Here is a 15,794-nt window from a genome sequence, read left to right as displayed (position 1 = left end):
TTTGGTTATTTGGGTGTAACCGCTACCAGCTGGGGGCTGCGGTTATTATTGCAGCTTTGCGCCAGGGTTTATTTCCTAGCCTAGTTATAATGCAGTAAATTAGCCGTTACTAGTATGACGAGGGAGGTGAGGGTAGTTTTGCTGACTCATGATGCTATTTATTAATTGTGTCAATGTTTTTAGAGCAATAAAACAATTAAGGTTTTTGCAACAGGCTCCTAATTTTTATTTATTTCTACATTAATGTATATTTTCCCATTATTATGTTTTGTTTGTGAACTATAATTTATATTTTCTATAACCTATGAAAACTATTTTATTTGATTGTTATTTTTATATCAGTTAAAAAAAATTGCATTTCTGACCACAATAAAACAATGTAAATTTCTACTTAAAAAATTGTTTATAAAAAAATTATCGAGCCAGGTAGGAGTCGAACCTACAATCTTCTGATCCGTAGTCAGACGCGTTATCCATTGCGCCACTGGCCCTACATGCTAGAGCCCCCAAGGGTAGTTTTTACATATGTTGGGGGATAAATAATGGACAGTGAACATAATGTTAAATCCTTTAAGATTGTGAGTTACTGTAATAATAAAAAAGCGCTTTATCATTATAATATACTCCTCTATTCTCACTTATTTTCCAGTTGGTATAATCTGACCTGGGTTAGGTTAAACCTGGAATCTCTTACGGCCTCAGTTAGAGTTTGGAGTAAATCCAGTCAGAAGATGCAATTTTGCACCATGTCAAAAGCATGGTGCAGCAGAGGGGGGTAAATTTATACTGTGTGGTCAGATGTAGAGTTGGGAGGGGGGAGGGGGCGTGTTCTAGTTCAACTCTAAATCACAATCTCCTATATAATATCCCTGTGACTCTGTGCCTGGAGCTCTAACACTGGGTGTGGCTAGGAGCTCTCACTGGGTTAGCAGCAGGTCTGTCACACCCAGTCCACAGCTGAAGGGGGCGAGAAACGCCCTCCCACACAGGTTACATCCAATGGGAGGCTCTGCCCTTTGGCTGCTGTGTTTTCACAGAGCAGGATTAGCAATGGGACTGATGGAGCTGCAGCTCCAGATCCACACCCCAAAATAGGCCCACTGCATCTGCAGCAACACACCCTCCAACAATTTACACATAAACAGTGATACACATTTGGAAAGGGGGCATGGCCACGGGTACAGCGCCGTGGCCACGCCCCTTTTCAAATACTTTAAATGGAAGCTTGGAGAGTCAAAAAACGGTATAGACCATAAAAAAAAGGGACTGTACCTGCCAAAAAGGTGCAGCTGGAGGGTATGCCACTGCATCTGCAGCAAGTCTCTGTGCTGTAGTGTTCCGGTATGAATGGTCGACCATGTTATGGTCGACAGTCATTAGGTCGACCACTATTGGTCAACATTGACATGGTCGACATGGACACATGGTCGACACATGAAATGGTCAACACGTGAAAGGTCGACACATGAAAAGGTCGACATGAGTTTTTTTTTTCTTTTTTGGTGTCGAATTTTGCGTAAAGTGACTGGGAACCACAATTAGTGCACTGCGTCCCCTTACCATGCTTCGGGTATGGTGCCTTTGCTCCGCTACCGCTTCGCTCGGCACAGATTACCGTTCCAATCGTAGTCCACGTGGATCGTAAAGTATGGAAAAGTTCCCCAAAAGAAAAAAAAGTAAAAAAACTCATGTCGACCTTTTCATGTGTCGACCTTTCATGTGTCGACCATGTGTCCATGTCAATGTCGACCAATAGTGGTCGACCTAATGACTGTCGACCATAACATGGTCGGCCATAACATGGTTGACCATCTGAACGGATACTGTGCTGTAGATAGGGGAAAAACATCCTTTTACTGCAGCGTCCTATGGGAGTCATTCCAAGTTGTTCGCTAGCTGCATTCGTTCACTGTGCAGCGATCAGGCAAAAACTCGGCACTTCTGCGCATGCGTATGCAGCGCAATGCGCACGCACGCCGTGCTATTACAACGAACGATGTCGTTTTAAACAGGGTCTAGCGATGCTTTTCAGTCGCACAAGCAGCCGCAGAGTGATTGACAGGAAGAGGGCGTTTCTGGATGTCAACTGACCATTTTCAGGGAGGGTTCGGAAAATGCAGGCGTGGCTGGGCAAACCGGAACGGAATGCTCTGAAGTGATCGCAAGCGCTGAGTAGGTCTGAAGCTACTCTGAAACTGCACAAAAAAAAATTTGTAGCCGCTCTCCGATCCCTTCATTCGCACTTCTGCTAAGCTAAAATACACTCCCAGTGGGCGGCGGCATAGCGTTTGTACGTCTGCTAAAAACTGCTAGCAAGCGATCATCTCGGAATGACCACCAATGTGTTGCTGCCAGTCCAACTGCCCCTCCGGCATCAACAATCCCCACTCCCTAGCCCCGGCGCAGGTGGAACAAAAGCTGCTGCGGCCACCGGCATAGATGTGTATGAAAGCGGCGCAGCGGAAGGCTTTCATAGCCCTCCCTGCACCGCATATTCTCTGAGCCTCTGAGCCTCCTCTGCGTGTGATGTCACAGAAGTGCCTCCCCGCCACAACCGCGCCCAGATCCCCAGAGGCCCTGACTCCGCAACACAGCACCTGGCGGATAGAGTGGGTGATATCGCGGAGGGTAATGTCTGGACGCTGAATCAATGTAAAAGGTGACAGTGCTGTGCAGTGCAGTGGGTGTGCAGTCAGGGCCGGTGCTAGGGTGTTCAGCGCCCCCCTGCAAACTATAAATTTGCACCCTCGCATACTTTACAAAGGCACAGCGCACATAATACCCCCTGTAGTAGAGACACCTACACATGTAATGCCCCCTGTACCAGTGACACTTCCACCAGTAACACCCCCTGTACCAGTGACGCTTACACAAGTAACACCCCCTGTAGCAGTGATGCTTACACACGTAACGCCTCCTGTACCGGTGACACTTACACATGTAACGCCCCCTGTAGCAGTGATGCTTGCACACGTAATGCCCCCCTGTAGCAGTGACGCTTACACGCGTAACGCCCTCTGTAGCAGTGACGCTTACACACGTAACGCCCTCTGTACCTGTGACGCTTACACACATTATGCAGCAGTCACACATACACACACACAACAGACACATATATACAAACACACACATACATACTGTACATACATTACACACATACACAGTAACACATATATACAGTATACACAGACACTGTATATACACACACACACTCACTCTCTTTCCAGACACTTACCTAATGTAGTCTGGCTGGCCGAAGCTGTAGCAGTTCATCCTCCTGCTGCAGCATGGTCCTGTGTAGCTCCGCCCCATATTCCCATCTAACTCCGCCCCCTTTGGCTCCCGCCCGGCCATTGAATGTCACACAGGGGAGGGGGGGGGGGAGAGGAGGCTTTGTGCTGCCAGCGTCGAGGGGGAGAGGAGGCTTTGTGCTGCCGGCGCCGCTGCATGTGTGACAGCAGCCGGCAGCAGCAGCAGGGATAGCAGCAGCAGCTCAGCACAGGGATGCAGAGCAGGGAGAACGCCTCTCCTTCCTGGTGCCTCCCTGCACTGCATCCCTTTGCTGAGCGGCTAGCGCCGGGCCTGTGTATAGTGTCACTGACACTGCACAGCACTCTCACCTTTTACACTGATTCAGCGAGTCAGTCAGTTCTGCCAGCCAGTCACTATTGTTAGCGCCAGTATCCCAACGCGCTTATTACAGGGAATTAGACGCACTACATAAACTACAGCTCCCAGCAGCCCTTAGCGCAGAAGCATTCCACCCCTTAGGGCTGCTGGGAGCTGTAGTTTATCGCATACATCTTCTTCCCTGTAATGCGGCGCATTGGGACAACGGCGCAAACAATACTGACTGCCTGCTGTGCGAGTCTCTGGGAAAGCCACTGCCAAAGGGAGGACAGCAGCTTAGTTGCTGACAGGAGGAGAAGCAGGAGAAGTATTACCTGCCCCTCCCCCACTCGCAGTACCTCCGGGCCCCATCCACTGCACCCCCACACACCCCCTCCAGCTCCGGACCCCCTCCCCCACCCACCCTGCACCCGCCCCTCCCGCAGCACCACCGCATCCACCCCTCCCCCACCATGGGCACCCCCGCAACTGCTCCTCCCCCACCCGCAGTGGCTCCGGACTACCACCCGCGGCACCCACGCACCCTCCCCCACCTGCGGCACCACCGCATAAGCCCCTCCCCCACCTGCGTCACCGTCACAACCGCCCCTCCCGCGGCACCCCAGGATACCATCCGCATCTTCACTGCCCCCGCCACTCCCCCAACCACAGCACCTACTAGCTGATTCATCAGGCCCTGCGTGCACTGTTCACGCCGTTTGTCCGTGCAATATTTAACCACTCACACAATTATGATTGGATGTAATACTCCATATAATAAAAATATTGCACGTCACAAAAGTGGTAAAATAAAGCTGCCCAGTAGGTGGGTGTGATATGCAAAATCAAGCAGTACTTTCCCTACATGAATAATAATAATAATAATAATAATAATAATAATAATAATTTGCCCCCCTTGCATAGCAACATGGTTTATCCAGGAGCAAATCTACCCCCTTTGATTGTAAAAGAGAGAGACAGAGATAAATTATTGTCTTTTGTGCTGCAGAGGAAAATATTTTAGTGATGCTGTAATTTCCCATAAACATAATAATGGATATAGAGTGTGGAATTCCTGTGTGACTGACAATATGATTTTCAAGCAGACAAACATAATGCTACAGATTGCACCACAGCGATGATTTTTACATTACAAAATCACATAGAGCTAGGAAGAAAACGGAGGGTATGTACTGCCACCTGGTGGCTAAATCAGGTATTACTGTTACTGTTTTCAAAGTAAACGAAAACTACACATACCTGAAAAAGCAAAGAATACTTGCATCAAAGATTTTTACTATATACTATATCCTACAAGTAAAATACCAGCATAGATATTGAAGATATTATTATTATTATTATTAATAATACTAATGATAATAACCATCATTTTATGGTTATTCCGTCACCTTGATGCTGCCCGGCTTGGTTCTCCACACAGCTTGGCTTGCGGCCTCAGTCAGTATTTTGCGCTGATGTCACCTCCGTTCCCCATGCTCTGTCCACCGTCTGTTCAGCAGTGCGCTCTCTACGCAGCGTGATAGTGCTAGTTCCAACGCGTTTCGGGCATTGATGTCCTTTGTCAAGTATAACGTTTGTTGCTGGGATGTCGCTTTTTATACTTAAACTTTATTGAAAAATTTGATTAAAAACAGGAAGTGAGGAAACATGGTGTTTCCCAAAAAAAGCAGTAACCATGTGTTTTACATGGATAGAAAAACACATATGTATGGCTTTTCATAGAAATAATTGCCAACCAGAGTGGCCGGGAGGTAGTCTGTTGACTGTAGAGTTAGAGAAGGCGTTGTACATGAGGATCAGGAGATTGAAGAGGATTCTGAAGGGGAATGGGAGCCAGTGCAGGTTTTGTTGAAGGGGAGTGGCAGATGTGGAACGGCGGGAGAGGAAGATAAGTCTAGCTGCAGAGTTGAGTACAGATTGGAGTGGAGCGAGATTGGAGCATTGGAGGCCAGTGAGGAGAATGTTGCAATAGTCGAGCAGTGAGATGACCAGTGAGTGGATAATACATTTAATCGCACTCTGGGAGAGGAATGGTCTCAGCGATGTTGCATAGCTGGAACCAACAGGATTGAGTGAGGGGCTGAACGTGAAGGGTGAAGGAGAGGGAGGAGTCAAAAGTGATGCCAACGCAGCCGAGTTAGGGAATGGGGAGGATGATGGTGTTGTCAACAGTGACAGGGATATTAGGGAGGGTGGAGACCCTGGATGAGGGAAAGATGATGAGCTTGGATCTGTCCATGTTGAGCTTCAGGGAGCACTCAGACATCCAGGGGAGATGGCAGAGAGGCAGCTGGATACCTGAGAGAGGACAGAGGGAGAGAGGTCAGGAGAGGAGAAGTATAGTTGCGTACCGTTGGCATAGAGGTGGTATAGAAAGCTGGAGGAGCTTCTAAGTGCACCTAGGGAAGCATTGTATAGGGCAGGGGTGGGGAACCTTTTTTCTACCAAGGGCCATTTGGATATTTATAAAATCCTTCGGGGGCCATACAAAAATCATCAACTTAAAAATTAGCCTGCACCCAGTCAGTAGTTATGCCCCCAGACTCTTGTTATGCCCGATTAGATTTGCCCCCAGTCAGTTGTTATGCCCCATTAGATATGCCCACTGTCAGTTGTTTTGGCCCATTAGATATGCCCCATCAGTTGTTATGCCCCATTAAATATGCCCCCTGTAGTTATGCCCCATTAAATATGCCCCCTGCAGTTATGCCCCACTAAATATGGCCCCTAGTAGCGCCGCTTACACACATTAAATGGAAACCCCCCCCCCCCCCCCCCACAATGCTCACTAGCCCTGCTCCTGCTTCCGGACCGCTGCCCTCCCTCTCCTCGGAACTATGGGAGAGATGTCATGACATCTCTCCCATAGCCACACATGTACACTGCCTGAGCCAGAAGCTGGAGCTCAGGAGTGAGCTCATGCCTCCGGCTGCTGCTGAGCCAGGCGCCCGCTGGTGCTAAAATCTCAGCGGGTGCTCTGCATCTCCTCTCATTTAGGTGAGCCTGGCCGGGCTGGATCAAGTGGCTTTTTTGGGCCTTATACGGCCCTCGGGCCTGAGGTTCCCCACCCCTGGTATAGGGAGAGGTGAAGGGAGCCCAGGATAGAGCCCTGCGGGACATCGACTGGGAAAATAGAAGGGGGTGAGGTGTGAGCGGGTAGTGTGGTAAGAGGTGAACTAGGCAAGGACAGATGAAAGCAGACAGTGTCAAAGGCAGCAGACAGGTCCAGGAGGTTGAGCAGAGAAAAGTGACCCCTGGATTTGGCCAAAAGCAGGTAACAGGTGACACTGACAAGGGCAGTTTCATTGGAGTGTAGGGGCGAAAGCCAGATTGAAGAGCATCAAGGATGGAGTTGTCAGAGAGGAAGCTGGTGATCCGACTGTATACCTTATCCTGTGTGTCAGAAAGGTCTCTAGGTAAAGAAGGGTATGGTATAGAAGATCTACATTAAGTAGGCAGAGAGTCAATAGGTCGACACCAAATGGTCAACATTAAAATAAATCCACAGGTACAAAAGGTTGACACATAAAAAGTCAACAGAGGGTAAGGCCGACAGGTACAAAAGGTTGTCAGGGACAAACGTGTAATATTCTTACTTTGTGTGAGCTGGACAGGGCTGCTTATAGGGAAGGGGGAACATGTTGGAGGGCCCAGTAAGTTGGGGAAGAGGGAACATGTTGGAGGGCCCAGCAAGTTGGGGAAGGGGGAACATGTTGGAGGGCCCAGCAAGTTGGGGAAGGGGGAACATGTTGGAGGGTCCAGCAAGTTGGGGAAGGGGGAACATGTTGGAGGGCCCAGCAAGTTGGGGAAGGGGGGACATGTTGGAGGGCCCAGCAAGTTGGGGAAGGGGGGACATGTTGGAGGGCCCAGCAAGTCAGGAGCATCACAGGTGGATTTGAAAGATAACAGATGGCACATGTCCCAGTCCTCTCTCTCTGGGGAATCCCCACATCCATGGACACCCAGCTCATTCATTAGGCTGCATCTTCATCAGGCTCACTGCTAGGCTATTGTAGCTGCACAGACTCAGTGGGGATCATTCAGATGTGGTCAGAATCGCTATCACTTCCTTGGAAGCGGCAGTGACAGCGCTGTATGGTAATGCAGCAGGAGGTGTCTATTACATGCAGATGTCTCGTAGTGATCTAACCTGGATCCTGGAACGCAGCTTCAGATCACTGAGACACCATCCGGCAGCTTGTGGCACCCATGGGCTTACGCAAGGTCACTGATCATTGTATGAGACCAGGAAATCTCCATCACTGTCAGTATCTCCTTTTCAGTATCAGCAAAGCATCAATGTACTATACAGTATGGACATGATTATATGAACACGGGTCTCGCTGTTTATAAGAGAACTTCCTTTCTTGTAGGAACATGTACACATTAGCATATAATGGGGCCACATCGGACCCCATCGCACAGCCAGAGCATTGTAGATCACTCGTTGTACATAAAATAATTCCTAGCAAGAGTAAATTCAAACTGTGAACTGCGGAGGACTACAATGTGCCACAATATGATCTGGGGGCACTGTGTGATATAATAAGAACTGGGGGCACTGTGTGGCATAATGAGAACTGGGGGGCTCTGTGTGACATAATGAGAACTGGGGGCACTCTGTGGCATAATGAACTGGGGGAACTACAGTGTGGTATTATGAGAATTGGGGGCACTACAATGTGGAATAATGTGAATTTAGGCACTACTATGGGGCGGTGTATATCTAGAAGCACTGTGGTAGGGGTCCTTTTACAATGTTGCTGTAGGGCACACAAAGTTCTAGTTATGAATCTGGCTATATTTATTAGAGAGTGAAAAGCTCCATGGCATGTAATAATGGGGGTTACCATGTCTGATATAAGACTCCTGCAGAGGTGGATTATGTAAAGAAGCCGGGAATGCAGCAAATGAAATGATATAGAAAGGAACCAGACAAGTGCACTAATACAGAATATGTAGACAAGTAACTGACTGAATACATTGTTTGATTGCCTTTTGGTTATTTGGGTGTAACCGCTACCAGCTGGGGGCTGCGGTTATTAGTGCAGCTTTGCGCCAGGGTTTATTTCCTAGCCTAGTTATAATGCAGTAAATTAGTCGTTACTAGTATGACGAGGCAGGTGAGGGTAGTTTTGCTGACTCATGATGCTATTTATTAATTGTGTCAATATATTTAGAGCAATAAAACAATTAGGTTTTTGCAACAGGCTCCTAATCTTTGATTTATTTCTACACTAATGTATATTTTCCCATTATCATCTTTTGTTTGTAAACTATAAATCATTTAGATTTTCTATAGCCTATGAAAAGAAATTTGTTATTTTTATATCCGTTAAAAAAATAGCTTTTTTGACCTCAACAAAACAATGTAAATTTTGAAGAAAAAAAAAAAAATATCGAGCCAGGTAGGAGTCGAACCTACAATCTTCTGATCCGTAGTCAGACGCGTTATCCATTGCGCCACTGGCCCTACATGCTAGAGCCCCCAATGGCAGTTTTTACATATGTTGGGGGATAAATAATGGACAGTGAAAATATTGTTCTTCTTTAAATTCTTTAAGATCGTGAGTTACTGTAATAATAAAAAAGCGCTTTATCATTATAATATACTCCTCTATTCTTACTTATTTTCCAGTTGGTATAATCTGACCTGGGTTAGTTTAAACCTGGAATTTCCTACGGCCTCGGTTAGAGTTTGGAGTAAATCCAGTCAGAAGTTGCAATTTTGCACCATGTCAAAAGCATGGTGCAGCAGAGGGGGGTAAATTTATACTGTGTGGACAGATGTAGAGTTTGGAGGGGGGAGGGGGCGTGTCCTATTTCAACTCTAAATCACAATGGTAAAATAAAGTTGCCCAGTAGGTGGTGTGATATGCAAAAGCAAGTAGTACTTTCCCTACATGCATAATAATAATAATAATAATAATAATAATAATAATAATAATAATAATAATGATAATAATAATTTGCCCCCCTTGCATTGCAACATGGTTTATCCAGGAGCAAATCTACCTCCTTTGATTGTAAAAGAGAGAGAGAGAGAGACAGAGATACATGTTTGTCTTTGGTTTTTCAGAGGAAAATATTTTAGTGATGCTGTAATTTCCCATAAACATAATAATGGATATAGAGAGTGTGGAATTCCTGTGTGACTGACAATATGATTTTCAAGGGTACAAACATAACGCTACAGATTGCACCACAGTGGTGATTTTTACATTGCAAAATCACATCTATCTACCAGAAAGGAAGAAAACAGAGGGTATGTACTGCCACCTGGTGGCTAAATCAGGCATTACTGTTACTGTTTTCAAAGTAAAAGAAAACTACACTGACCTGCAAAAGCAAAGAATAATTGCATCAAAGATTTTACTATATACTATATCCTACAAATAAAATACCTGCATAGATATTGAAGATATTAGTTTTTATTATTATTAATAATAATAATAATAATAATAATAATTTTATTATTATATAATGTATTTAATATACATTGCTCAAAAAAATAAAGGGAACACTTAAACAACACAATGTAACTCCAAGTCAATCACACTTCTGTGAAATCAAACTGTCCACTTAGGAAGCAACACTGATTGACAATCAATGTCACATGCTGTTGTGCAAATGGAATAGACAACAGGTGGAAATTATAGGCAATTAGCAAGACACCCCCAATAAAGGAGTTGTTCTGCAGGTGGTGACCACAGACCACTTCTCAGCTCCTATGCTTTCTGGCTGATGTTTTGGTCACTTTTGAAAGCTGGCGGTGCTTTCACTCTAGTGGTAGCATGAGACGGAGTCTACAACCCACACAAGTGGCTCAGGTAGTGCAGCTCATCCAGGATGGCACATCAATGCGAGCTGTGGCAAGAAGGTTTGCTGTGTCTGTCAGCGTAGTGTCCAGAGCATGGAGGCGCTACCAGGAGACAGGCCAGTACATCAGAAGACGTGGAGGAGGCCGTAGGAGGGCAACAACCCAGCAGCAGGACCGCTACCTCCGCCTTTGTGCAAGGAGGAACAGGAGGAGCACTTCCAGAGCCCTGCAAAATGACCTCCAGCAAGCCACAAATGTGCATGTGTCTACTCAAACGATCAGAAACAGACTCCATGAGAATAGTATGAGGGCCCGACGTCCACAGGTGGGGGTTGTGCTTACAGCTAAACACCGTGCAGGACGTTTGGCATTTGCCAGAGAACACCAAGATTGGCAAATTCGCCACTGGCGCCCTGTGCTCTTCACAGATGAAAGCAGGTTCTCACTGAGCACATGTGACAGACGTGACAGAGTCTGGAGACACCAAGGAGAACGTTCTGCTGCCTGCAACATTCTCCAGCATGACCGGTTTGGCAGTGGGTCAGTAATGGTGTGGGGTGGCATTTCTTTGGGGGGCCGCACAGCCTGACTGCCATTAGGTACCGAGATGAGATCCTCAGACCCCTTGCTGGTGCGGTTGGCCCTGGGTTCCTCCTAATGCAAGACAATGCTAGACCTCATGTGGCTGGAGTGTGTCAGCAGTTCCTGCAAGACTAAGGCATTGACTGGCCCGCGCGTTCCCCAGACCTGAATCCAATTGAGCACATCTGGGACATCATGTCTCGCTCCATCCACCAATGCCACGTTGCACCACAGACTGTCCAGGAGTTGGCGGATGCTTTAGTCCAGGTCTGGGAGGAGATCCCTCAGGAGACCATCCGCCACCTCATCAGGAGCATGCCCAGGCGTTGTAGGGAGGTCATACAGGCACGTGGAGGCCACACACACTACTGAGCCTCATTTTTACTTGTTTTAAGGACATTACATCAAAGTTGGATCAGCCTGTAGTGTGTTTTTCCACTTTCATTTTGAGTGTGACTTCAAATACAGACCTCCATGGGTTAATAAATTTGATTTCCATTGATAATTTTTGTGTGATTTTGTTGTCAGCACATTCAACTATGTAAAGAACAAAGTATTTAATTAGAATATTTCATTCATTCAGATCTAGGATGTGTTATTTTAGTGTTCCCTTTATTTTTTTGAGCAGTGTATTTTGTTATTATATTATTACATTTTATTTCTAGTGTGCCACAAGTGTTTCGCAGCGCCGTACATACGCCAGACATTAGAACAATACAGGGTACACAGAACTCTTATTACAGCAACAAAAAAACTAAAACAGAACACAGGTAACAATAAGCAACACAATTCTCAGTACACACTACAGCCGAGATGTCAGGAAGCAAACGAGTAATCTGCGTACTACTAGTGGCAGGCAGACATTGGAAGAGATAGACAGTAATATGTGAGAGGAGATGCGGGTATAGACATTCGCTATGTAGGCTGTAATTGAAGTGGAAGAGAAGAGGGTTGTGAGAACAGAGGGAAGAGGGCCCTGCTCCAAGAAGCTCACAGTCTTGGGGGTGGGGGGAGACAGTCAGGTGATATGAGGTGTGAGTAAGCGAAAGACAGCCTGATGTTAGGAAGTACGTGAGGCATAGATGGCCAAGACATGAGGTAGTGGTTTGGGAGAGTGGCTTCGAAACTAGGTTATGCGAAAGGGTAGGCTTTGATGAACAGGTGGGTTTTCAGTGCCCGTTTGAAGCTTTGCAAGGTCAGGGAGAGTCTAATAAAGCGAGGGAGCTCGTTCCAGTGAAGGGGGTCAGCGCGGGCAAAATATTGGATTCACGCGTGGGATGCAGTGACCAGGGTAGATGAGAGATGATGGTCATTGGCTGACCAGAGTTGCCGGGATAGAGTATGTAGGGACATGATGTTGGACATGTATGGAGCAGTGGAGCTAGAGAGGGCCTTGTACGTGAAGATTCTGTAGGGGACTGGGAGCCAGTACAGGTTTTGTTGAAGGGGAGTGGCAGAAGTGGAGCGGCGGGAGAGGAAGATGAGCCTAGCTGCAGAGTTGAGTACAGATCGGAGTGGAGCCAGATGACAGCATGGGAGCCCAGTGAGGAGAATATTGCAATAGTCGAGCAGTGAGATGACCAGTGAGTGGATAATAAGTTTAGTCGCACTCTGGGACAGGAATGGTCTGAGCGATGATGCATAGGTGGAACCAACAGGATTGAGTAAGAGACTGAACGTGGAGGGTGAAGCAGAGGGAGGAGTCAAGAGTGATGCCCAAGCAGCGGAGTTGGGGAACAGGGAGAATGATGGTGTTGTCAACAGTGACGGATATTAGGGAGGGTGGAGACCCTGGATGAAGGAAAGATGATGAGCTTGGATTTGTCCATGTTAAGCTTCAGGGAGCACTCAGACATCCAGGGGGAGATGGCAGAGAGGCAGCTGGATATCCGATGCCACAATATGAACTGGGGGCACTGTGTGGCATAATGTGAACTGGGGTCACTACAATGTGGAATAACGTGAATTTAGGCACTATGGGGTGGTGTATCTATAGAAGCATAGGGCAGGGGACCTTTTACAGTGTTGCTGTAGGACACACAAAGTTCTAGTTATGAATCTGGGCATATTTATTATGGGTGTAGTAGGGTATGCCGGCGGCCAAGCTCCCGGCGGCCAGCATACAGGCGCCAGAATCCCGACCGCCGGCATACCAACAGCTGGGTGAGTGCAAATGAGCCCCTTTCAGGCTCACTGCGCTCGCCATGCTATCTATTCTCCTTCCAGGGGGGTCGTGGACCCCCAAGAGGGAGAAAAGGTGTCGGTATGCCGGCTGTCGGGATTCCGGCACCGGTATACTGTGCGCCGGGATCCCGACAGACGGCAAACTGAAGACCACTCATTTATTATACAGGATTTTTTATACTGGAACCATAGGCGAAATGATCCACTCACAAAATGTGTTCAGTATGCAACCGATTAAATTCAAGGGTGACTTCCCTGTGATTGCCAACTAGCAGGATCACTTAGATGCATTCCTCTGTATTTAACGACATCACTCAGGGTTAAGAAGTAACTGTAAAAAAGAAGAAATAGTATTTCAGTGATTTAGCCTATGGTTCCAGACTTATGGGACACCCTGTATATTGGAAAGCTCCATGGCATGTCAAAATGGGTGTTACCCTGGCTGATATAAGACTCACGCAGGGGTAGATTACTTAGGAAAGTCCGGCAATGCAGTAAATGAAACAATATAGAAAGGAACCAGACAGGTGCGCTAAAACAATATAGAAAGGAACCAGACAGGTGCGCTAATGCAGTATATGTAGACAAGTGGCAGTAATGCAACACAGAATAAAGGAAAACACTTCCCTTAGAAGTCATAAATGATGTCTCCTCTGCTTCTTACATTTTTCAACATATGAGTCATGAAAATAGGTTTTCAAGACATATGGAAAGAGAAGCATATGAAAGACAGGGTAACACGTTCAACAAAATGTATTATTCCATTAAATTATCCTTTTTTAATAAATCTATTTTCCATTGTTTCTATTTGATGTCCACAATCTTCTTTCTTACTACAGTTTCGTTTTAATCAAAGAAATTGACTTTTAGGGACACTATTCAGCCAGTTCCTATGATGTTTACTAGTGCTAGCTCTGTAATTATGTAATTATGTGCATCGGTGGGCTTGTTATAACATTTTGTTTACAAATGTTCATTTCAACGTACATTGTCAGATCCAAAAAATGTATCGTATCTTGGCTTATTTGGAAAATGTGATATTCAGCTTGTTCATATTCAAACATTCACAGAAAGTCTCTAGTTCATCTCCAGTGCCAGTCCAAAAGAGTAGAATGTCATCAATATAATACGTATGGAGGAATGTAACTTGGGGCCGAAATCTGCTTGCATGGCATCATTATATTGATGACATTTTATTCTTTTGGATCGGCACTGGAGAGGAACTGTTTATTGTGCTGGAGTAAGACCAGATTTGTGTTGCAGCAAGACCCAGGGGAGGTTGCGGAGGCTCCTACCTTAAGATCTACAGGTCTTTTTGTCATTAACATCTGGAAAACCTCCATCTTGAATATGTTTTATATTTGCCTGATTCTTTAATAGAATAATACATTTTGTTGAACGTATTGCACTATGTTTTTCATATGCTTCTCCTTTCACGTCTTGAAAACCTATTTTCATAAATCATATGTTGAACATTTTGAGAAGCACAAGAGACATAATTTATGCCTTCTAAGGGAAATATTTTTTCTTTTATTCTGTGTTGAATTACAGTACAACCACTTGTCTACATATACTGCATTAGCGCACTTGTCTGGTTCCTTAATATATTGTTTGATTTCCTTTTGGTTATTTGGGTGTAACCGCTACCAGCTGGGTACTGCTGTGCTTATTGCAGCTTTCAGAGCCGCAACTAGACATTTTGGTGCCCTGTGCCAGGAAGAGAATTGGTGCCCCCCCCCCCATTTTTAATATAGGGACGGTGCGCAATGAAGGTGCATGGCAAAAATATAGGGCCTTAGCTTTATGGGGAAGAGGCATGGCCACAGAATATTGTCAATTTACATTACACCCCCCAGTAGTGTCCATTATTTATGTCACAATGCACAGTAGTGCCCCTTATACACATTGTACCAGCTACAGCCCCTTATACACATTACACCAGGTACAGCCCCTTATACACATTATGCCAGGTACAGCCCCTTATACACATTACGCCAGGTGCAGCACCTTATACACATTGCGCCAGGTGCAGCCCCTTATACACACTACACCAGGTGCAGTCCCTTACACACATTGTGCCAGGTGCAGCCCCTTATACACATTACGCAAGGTACAGCCCCTTATACACATTACGCAAGGTACAGCCCCTTATACACATTACACTAGGTACAGCCCCTTATACACATTACTCCAGGTGCAGCCCTTTATACACATTACACCAGGTACAGCCCCTTATAGACACTACACCAGGTACAGCCCCTTATAGACACTACACCAGGTACAGCTCCTTATAGACACTACACCAGGTACAGCCCCTTATAGACACTACACCAGGTACAGCCCCTTATACACATTACACCAGGTACAGCCCCTTATACACATTACACCAGGTGAATACACATTACCTTGTGAATGGTAAATAATGTATTACGCTTAGTGGGTCCCTCTATCCTCATTTTGCCTCTCCCCACCAGCACCACCCCCTCACTGCAATCCCTCTTCCATGTTTTTTTGTTTGTTTTTTTGCATCCAAGCACTGGTAGTGGAGGTCACACACTCAGGCAGCGCTGCTCCACAC

General features: G+C 46.1%; 2 non-coding genes across 2 annotated transcripts; both read right to left on the bottom strand.

Moving 5' to 3' along the window:
* Positions 1-418: 418 nt before the first annotated feature.
* Positions 419-491, bottom strand: TRNAR-ACG (transfer RNA arginine (anticodon ACG)). The gene has a single exon. It is a non-coding gene; the product is annotated as a tRNA-Arg (tRNA).
* An 8,539-nt stretch (positions 492-9,030) lies between these two features.
* On the bottom strand, positions 9,031-9,103 carry TRNAR-ACG (transfer RNA arginine (anticodon ACG)). Its single transcript has one exon. It is a non-coding gene; the product is annotated as a tRNA-Arg (tRNA).
* Between the last annotated feature and the right edge of the window lie 6,691 nt (positions 9,104-15,794).

Source organism: Pseudophryne corroboree, chromosome 8, assembly GCF_028390025.1.
Source record: "Pseudophryne corroboree isolate aPseCor3 chromosome 8, aPseCor3.hap2, whole genome shotgun sequence".
Classification (NCBI taxonomy): domain Eukaryota; kingdom Metazoa; phylum Chordata; class Amphibia; order Anura; family Myobatrachidae; genus Pseudophryne; species Pseudophryne corroboree.
Note: the sequence above shows the minus strand (reverse complement) of the source record. Positions and strands in the feature narration are given on the sequence as shown.